The sequence below is a fragment of the Marmota marmota genome, unplaced genomic scaffold (assembly GCF_001458135.2).
Source record: "Marmota marmota marmota unplaced genomic scaffold, marMar, whole genome shotgun sequence".
Lineage (NCBI taxonomy): Eukaryota > Metazoa > Chordata > Mammalia > Rodentia > Sciuridae > Marmota > Marmota marmota.
The window spans coordinates 7,866,974-7,875,619 of record NW_025999853.1 but is presented as its reverse complement, the minus strand read 5'-3'; the positions used below and the strand labels follow the sequence as shown (position 1 = coordinate 7,875,619).

Sequence of the window (8,646 nt, the reverse complement as noted above, 5' to 3'; positions counted from 1 at the left end):
CCATTATTAATTAATACTTATACAAGCTCTTGACTGAGGTTAAGGGTGGCTGGTCTCCAGAATTATAAGACACATCATCTGAGAGTTGACTGGGATGGAGCTTGCACCTCCTGAGGCATTTCTGTCTAAGGGCATCCTATAAAAAAATTTTTCCTTCCTCTGGAATTGAAATGGATACCGAGAAACCTAAGACAAATGGAGTGCAAAGGGGGAATATTTCTTTCTTCTTTTTTGGGTATTGGGGGTGAACCCAGGGGTGCTTAACCACCAAGCCATATCCCCAGCTCTGTTTTGTATTTTATTTAGAGACAGTGTCTCACTGAGTTGCTTAGAAGACTAAGTTGCTGAGGCTGGCTTTGAACTCATGATCCTCCTGCCTCAGCCTCCTGAGCTGCTGGGATTACAGGCATGCCTCACCATGCATCAGAAGGGAAATATTTGTGCATGCAATAGTGTATGTGCATTTTGTACCTATGTACACATAATACTAAGTGCATGTACTCATTTATAAAGAAATTCCTCATATTCCTTCCACTTCTTTTAGCAAGTTGTTTAAGAAAATCATATTTTTCTTTTCCCAGGAAAAGATAAAGCTCAGAGTGTGAGAATACGTGCGCTGTGGAAAATGGCATGGCTAGCTATGGACTGACAATTAGAAGGAAAATGAATGCTCTCCTTCAAGTTAGGTTTCCAGCAGTGTCTAGTGTAACACATTGTTGACAGTTGCTGTGGATGACTATCTTATAAAAGGGGAAAATCCAGCATCGTAATTGCACTAAGCCTTCATGGACTTACACCATGCAGAAGGACATGGTGATGCGAATAGCACAAATCCTTTACACTCTTAGTCCTTCACAACTTTTTACTCATCTAATTTCCACAACTACCACACAAGATATAGATACTATATTTATCACCACTTGACAGATGAGTAAACCAAGGCATGGAAAGGTAGCAGAAGCTTGCCAACAAAGGCCAGGCTATGTGACCTTGAGATTTGGGGCAGTGTGCTGGAACTGACATTATTAAACATTCAGGAATTTTGCAAGTAGATGATAGCTTGAAATCAGCCAAGGTTGGGAGTGTTTATACCACAGAGACTGGAGTGCTACAAATCTGGGCTTCCTCCCCATCATTCAGCTCTGGCTCACCACAACACCATAGGCTTTCTTCTCTGCTCTGCTTCATGAATATTCAGAAGCCTGCTGAAGGACCACATGGATTCAAACCTCGAGTGAGTCTTTACTGGGGAAGGCACTGTGCCAGGTACCAGGGAAATAGAGACCAGCCCCTCAGTAAATTATATGTGGTTGAGAGAAGACAGTGCAAAGGTAAATCCTGGCCAGATGTGAGACTGGGGCTAGTCGTTTACCCTGGGGTTACTCATCTGTAAATGGAGTTGATGGTACAATCACAAGGGGTTTGGGAGAGGATCAATGAGAACATGTGAAGCCGAGGCATGGAGGTGCTCAATAAGTGACAGTTCTAAGAGCAGTGGAGATGTAAACAGAAGACTTTAATTTAGCTTGATATAAGAAAAAGGAGTGATGAATTCTGTGTTCAATGAGAGAAGCCTCCACAGGGTCGTGATCCTCCAGGCAGGATTTCAAGGTTTTCAGGTGGGTGTTTGGTGAGTGACTCTTCCTGGTACTTGCAGAAAGTGATTGCTTTTTTTTTCCTACAGCATGTTGCTCTTTTTAGTCTACACCTCCCTGTAGGTTGTTTAACTGTGTGACAGACAATGGGTTTGGAGATTGGCACCCCTGGATTTTTAATCCCAACTCCAGAACTCATCTGCTTTGGAAGGATTCTTAGCTTTTTGGAATCTCAGTTTTTAATATCACAATATGGGTATAATACCTGCATTATTCTGAGGATTCACTGAGAATATATGTGAAAGAGTCAGACACAACCCATGCCTTGTGAACCCCAGGCTAAATCCAGCGTGTCTGTATTGTTTCATCTCCCTTTATCCTCCTGAGTCCCCGGGCAGAGACACACTGTGTGTCTGTACATATCGCCCCCTCTGCCCGGAGAAGTTCTGCTCGGGAGGTGGAATAGCATGTTGGCAAGAACCACGGGGGGGGGTCAGATTCAGTTCTGCCAGTTATTAGCTAGGTGGCTGTGAGCAAGATACTGGTCGTCTTTATATCTCCGTTTTTTTCCATCTGTAAAATGGGGGAAACAATGGTTGTGAGGATTAAATTAAAAATGGAAAGACCTGGATTTATGCCCAGCACATACTAGCCACTGAAAGTTTCTTAGGCATTATTCCCTCCCAGTTTTACCATTTTAATTACTCTTCCAGATATGGTTCAAATATCACTTGCTATGAAGCCTTCTCCAATTTTCCCTTACCATTATGTGCTTCTCCACTGTGTACCCCTGAAGTTTATGGACCACAACCCTGGAGCACCAGCTATATCCCAGGCAGTTTCCTAAGCATATTACAGATGTCATTTCATTGGGACCATCACTATGTTCTCATTATTATCCCAGCTTCCCTCTGAGATAGATCAAATTCTTAAAGGTCAAATACACCTTTATAGGAAATCTGAGTACCACCTAATATGTGTTATGTAAAAACGTTTTCCCTTTCTTCTCTGGAAAAAGAATCTATAAATTAATGTAATGTCTTCATTTTACAGATTTGATCTCTGAACAAATACTTACTAAGTGATTACTATGTGTGTGCACTGTACTAAGGGTCGGGAACATGACCGACCCTTACTATGGTGAGCATAAATAATAATCGTAGCCCCTGCTCACCTGTGGCTATTTACACTTAAATTAATTAAGCTTAACTAAAATAACTCCAGATCTGTGTTTGCACTAGCTATCTTTAGTCACATGTGACTAGTAGTTACTGGGTTAGACAGTGCAGACATAGACACTGCCATCATCTCATGAAGTTCTGCTGGACTGTGCTATTCCAGAGGGGTAGGCTGACATTGATCAAATAATGCTAAAGAAAAATACATTTGCGGTTGTGATGGGCTGAGTAGAAAGAATGCCTGGGAACTTGGGAACATTTCATGGGGGGTTTGACTTTGATAGCCTCCTCAAGGAAGACATGTTGGAACTAGATTTGCTGAATGCTGGGAGCTAGCAAAGGCCTGTGGTGAGAGGGGGCCCAGTAATTAAAGGGATTGGAAGAAGCTAATGATGGGGCTCCGGGCTGGGGGAAGGCTTCAGTGAGATGAAGAGGTGGAAGACCACAGAGGCCCTTTTTGAAAGCAGATAAAGAAGATGAGAGGCGGAGTGACCCGGCTCTCCAGGTACTTCAGTTCTGGTTCTCTGGCTTTGCTGCAGAGTCTGTGCTGCACGTAAATTATTTTCAAAGGACTTCGTTCTACAGTGACCCCCTTTCCTTCCTGTCCTTATTGGAACTTGCCACATTTCCCTCTACTGGATTATTCTCTCAGTATAAAATCATACTATGATAATGTCTTCCTTAGACAACGACCTAACAAAAAGACCTTTCTGGATCCTGTACCCTCCTCCTCAAGTCCTTTTCCACTTACCCTTGAAGCTTGCTTTATGTACCACCTCCATTTTCTTATTTTCTGTTTCTTGTTGAACTCTCTCTGATTAGAATTTCTTTCCCCTCCTCATTTTCATAAAAACCCACAGTGACTGGGGGTTTCTTCCAGGATCTCAGCATTGATCTCCCTCCTTTCTGGAGCTCTTTTCATTGGCTTGGGCGACCACCCTCTCAGCTCTCCTCCTGTCTTTCCCCCTCACTCTGGGGTTCATTTGCTGGGTGCTTCTCCTTTGTAGTTTGTGTGTGCTTGAAGTGGCACACCCTTTCTCCACAGAAAAGTCTTAACTGGGCTTCTCCAGAAGTCTTCACCAGGACTGATTTTAGGACTGTCAGCAACAGAGTCTCTGCAAAAGAGTTCAATGTAGATAAACTTCCTATTTTCGTGTCACCCTGTTTTACTTGGCTGCTGTCTGGGAAGATACCAGCACTCCAGGTGCTGGACACCCCCTTACTAGTTTTCACAAACATATCCAGTATAGTAGCTTGTAGAAATGTGCAAACAAGGCCTCTGGCCGTGAGCTGGGCTTCACAGAGATGTCTACATTTTTAAGATAAGTTACCAATTGGGCTCCATGGTAACAGCTGGAGGGGGAGGAAAGAAAGGGGAGAAGAAGCTCTCTCCTTCTCAGGTGTTGTTCTTGAAGAGTTAGTGAAAGAAAAAGCTGCTTTTATGTGAACTTTACAGACTGTGAACTTCTGAGGCCTTCCCAATACATGCTGTTTATAAAATTCTGAAACTACCTGAACTCGTGGTTCAGGGGATTGATTGATTACAGCAAAAGCTGTGCCCTCTGAACCTGGCTGCAGCCAAATAAAACCGTTTCCTGCTATCTTTGGTGCCTTGCCTGTCTGTCCCTACAACATGCTGGGCTCTGTCCTGGCTTTCTTCATTATCCTAACTCGCTGGTAACTTCATCTAGAGCCATAGGTGAGAATTAATTTTGTACGTCAACCTGGCCAGGATATGGTTGCCCATGTTTGGTCAAACACTAGTCTAGATGTTGCTGTGATGGAATTTTTAAAGTGTGACCAAAAGTGAAATCAGCAGACTTTGAGTAAAGCAGATGGGCTTCATCTCATTTGTTGAGGGACTGAAAAGAAAAGACTGAAGGCTCCTGAAAGGAAATAGTTCTGCCTCCAGCCTGCTGCCTGAATTGCTAGCCTCTGGGCCAGCCCTGTAGATCTTAGACTTGTCAGCTTTCATAATCATGTGCCAATTTTAAAAATCTCTCAGCCAGCCATGTGGCACACACCTCTAATCCCAGTGTCTTGGGAGGCTGAGGCAGGAGGATTGCAAATTGGAGGTCATCCTCAGCAACTCAAAGAGGTCCTGACCAACTTAGTGGTACCCTGTCTCAAAATAAAAAATAAAAAGGGCTGGGGAAGTGGGCTCAGTGGTTAAGCACTCCTGGGTTCAATTTCCTTTACCAAAACATCTCTTTCTCTCTGCACATGTACTTGCACGCACACACACACAGACAGACACACATACACACACACCCTGCTACTCTACAGATTTTTTTCTGGAAAACCGTAATCCACATTGCATTAAATGTCTTTATTGACTATTACATTTTTATTTCTAATTCTGATCTCCCTGAAACTCCAGATTTGTATATCCAACTGCTTATTTAACACCTCTATTTTGAAAACTAATAGATCTCTAAAACTAATTGTCCCATACTATTGCTTTCCCCCTCTTCCCTGACTGTTCTCCCTTTCATTAAATAATGTCACTATTTGCTCAGTTGTCAAGGCCAAAAGTCTGGAATCATCACAGATTCTTCTCTTTCTTTTGTTTCCTCATTCCATCCATCTACAAATTGCAGTAAACTTTCAAATGTATTTTCTCACCTCCCTAAACCAACCCAATCCAAGCCTTTATCACCTCTAGCTTGGGCCACCACAGAAACTTCTTTTTCTTTCTTTTTTTGGGGGGGTGGTGGTGGTGGTGGTAATCAGGGATTGAACTCAGAGGCACTTTACCACTGAGCTACATCCCCAGTCCTTTTTTATATTTTAAGACAGTTTCTCACTAAGTTGCTGAGGCTGGTCTAGAACTTGCAATCCTCCTGCCTCAGCCACCTGGGATTACAGGTTTATGTCACTGTGGCATGGCCACAGTGGCTTCTTAACTGGTCTCTGTATTCTTTATTATTATTATTATTATTTTTAGTTGAAGTTGGATACAATACTTTTATATAGAAGGGGTTTTATTTATTTATTTTTGTGGCTCTGGGTAGGAACCCAGGGCTCAAAGCATGCTAAACATGTGCTGTACCAATGAGTTATAATCTTCCCAAGAAGGTGTGTTTAAAATGGTGATTTTTTTTTAACTTAAAAAGAAAATAACTACATGGAACTAATCTGGGGATTTGTGTTATAATTTGCTTACCTAAGAACAATGTAAGATAAAATGACTCATCTAGCCTTTTCTCACATGCAGTTGGAAAACATTAACTATAATCACCTTGAACTGTCTGTCCATACAAGATGCAGTCAGTGTCGAGGCTCCTGAAATCGAACAGGTGTTTCATCAAGGTGTTTATTTCATTATTTCAAATTAAATTATTTTTTAAAAAATCCGCCCCCATCCTATGTCATGCTTTTGCAACAAGCTGTAGTTCCTGTATATTTTTAAGAATGAGAAGCTTATGCTTCTAGTTCACGGGCTGTTATTGTATAGTTAAATGAGATAAGGCATAGAAAACGGTTCGTAAGGAGCTTGACTCAGGAGGAGTACATGGAGTGTGTCTTCCCTTGCCCCAGCTTTCTTTTCCATTTTCCACCCCTTAATAACATTGTTTCCTGAATACCTATATACTAGGCCATCCCCAGATTCCGGTGAAGTGCTCACACACTCACCACACACAGGGAGTGTGGTTTAGTGTGTGTAGAGCGTGTGCGGTGTGTGTAGTGTGTGAGCTAAAGCAGCCTCTGACTACCTGGGAAGGGGCTGGAAGGAGGAGCCAGTTCAGAGGAGGCGTGGCTTCTCCCTGCAGTTAGGAGCCTGCAGCCCTTTCACCTTGTGTCCTTCAGTGTGGCGTCTTTCAAAGAGGTGGGAAAGACGTACGGTGGTTTATTTATTCAGCAAGCATTCGTGGCCACAGACTGGTGAAGGTGCTGAGTGAGAACCCGAGCAAGAACAGGGAAGCGCAGAGGGCAGGGGAGGCAGGTACCTGGAACCGCCTGCGTTAAATGCACGCTGAGCTTTCCTTAAAACAAACGAGACAAACCCAAACCTGAGTGTGGTGGGAGGAAGTGCGCGACGGGGAAGTTTTGTGCTGTTGAGAATGTGTCACTGCAGGATTAGTCAGGATGAAATGGATGCTTAACTTCCTTTAGGGAATTACCCAGAGGACTAATGCATTACCTTAGGGCAGTGGGTTCCCAGTTTTGCTGTCAACTAGTCAAAGTTCTAAAAGCTAGATACCCAGGTCACTCCATACCAAAGATGACAGGCTGTCTGTGTGGGAGCCAAGCTTCAGTATTTCTAAAGATCCTCACGGGACTAAAGCGGGCAGCCAGTTCTTGAGCCAGTGCCTGAGGGCATAGTCCAGCTAGCGCAGCTCTTACTTAGTTCTGGTTCCTCTGTTTCCACCCCAGTCTCGCGCTGGAGGCGGCCACCGGGAGGCAGGAGACGCCGTCGCCCAATTAGGAGCTCCCACTTTGCCCAGCCTAGCGGCAGCGGCTGCCAAGACTGCACGAGGAGTGCATTTTTGCTTCGTCATTCTGACTCTGGCGGTTCACCCTCCCGCTTAGAGCAGGGCGTGGCTTCTCATAGCCACTAGGAACCAGCTGGCCAGTCGCCTCGGCCAGCCTCAGTCGGGCACTGCGTCCCGGCCGCAGGTGCGGTGCCCGGGGAGCTTGCCGTCTCCGCGCTTCTCCCTTCCTGGGAGCTCCGCGGCCGCTGGAAGCAGAGCGCGCTCGGCGCCCAGGCACCCGGCAGGTGAGCACGGCTGCTGGCGGGGCTGAGCCAGCGCCGGCGGTGCATCGGCGGGCCCCCAGGGGGTGCGGGGGGAAAAGGGGGGCTGAGGTCCGAGAGGGTCGCGGCTCTCGTAGGGCCAGCGAGAGCGAGCTTGTCGGCAGCGTGCAGTGCGGGCCGGGTCGCGCCAGCTGCTGCCTCTGGTTGGTGAGGTTGGCCCCCTGTCGGCGGTGGTTTCCTCGCTCGTTCTCTTGGTAGCCTCTTTCAGACTCTGAGAAAATGGGGTTTTGTATCATTTCTGGAGCACGAGTCTTGAAATGTAGAAGGCAGTGTATTGAGGTGTGGATTGGCACATCCTTGACGGCAGCACGCCTTTCCAGGAATTTTCACACCGTTTAATCCTCAGGCATCTGGAGAAACTGGCAAAGCTCGTGTAAACTCCGTGTTTTGACAAGTGGCTTGCCCATCCAGACATTAGGAAACAGGGCAGCCTCGACTGCCACCTGGCTCTTACTTATTCAGCGAGGCAGTGCTGGCTAGTGTTAGGAGCTGAATCTTGCTCGTGCTGTGGACGCTGCTGGAACTCGGGCAGGCTCCTTGGCTTTTCTGCCCTCGGTTTCCTGATTTGCTTGATGGGCTGGTGAAATCCTACATCTGCAGTACAGCTGGGGGGATGAAAGGGTAACCCGTGCAAAGCACCAGGCCTGGGTCAGTGCAGACGGCTTTGAATTCTGCCACTGTCTGAATCTCTGCTGAGTTCACCCCTTTGGGAAATTGGATCGTTAGTTCCTGTTCTCACCTAGAATTGCTTCAGGATTCTTTTTAAAAACCCCAAAGTTGGCATAATGTTAATTTCTCCCGGTGGTTTCAGATTGCAAGGGAAGTTGGAAGTTGGATTTTGGCATTCCCTGTGGGCGCAAACTTCAAAGCAAGATCCACGCGGAGGTGTTGAGAAAGCTGAGATAATTGTGTCGTAAAGTGATTTTTTGAAGCTTTCTGAATTCCGGACTTACTGGAAAAGCAGGCCGTTGAGCTTAAGCTTAGCCTTGCGAGGCTTTGGCGGGAACCCTCAGGTTCACAGCGGCCTCCAATCAGGGGGTTCCCAGCCGGTGAGCTTGGCTTGCAGCGCGGAGCCCCGGGCGCTGGTTGCCGGCTGCGGCCGCCGGAAGCCCCGCCC

General features: G+C 46.0%; 1 protein-coding gene across 1 annotated transcript in view; it reads left to right on the top strand.

The window, feature by feature from the left end:
• Positions 1-7,337: 7,337 nt before the first annotated feature.
• Txnrd1 (thioredoxin reductase 1) overlaps positions 7,338-8,646 on the top strand; it is a 58,751-nt gene continuing 57,442 nt past the window's right edge. Inside the window, exon 1 of the mRNA XM_015482827.2 lies at positions 7,338-7,493. The gene's annotated coding sequence lies outside the window, so the exon portion shown is untranslated. The remainder of the gene's footprint in view (positions 7,494-8,646) is intronic.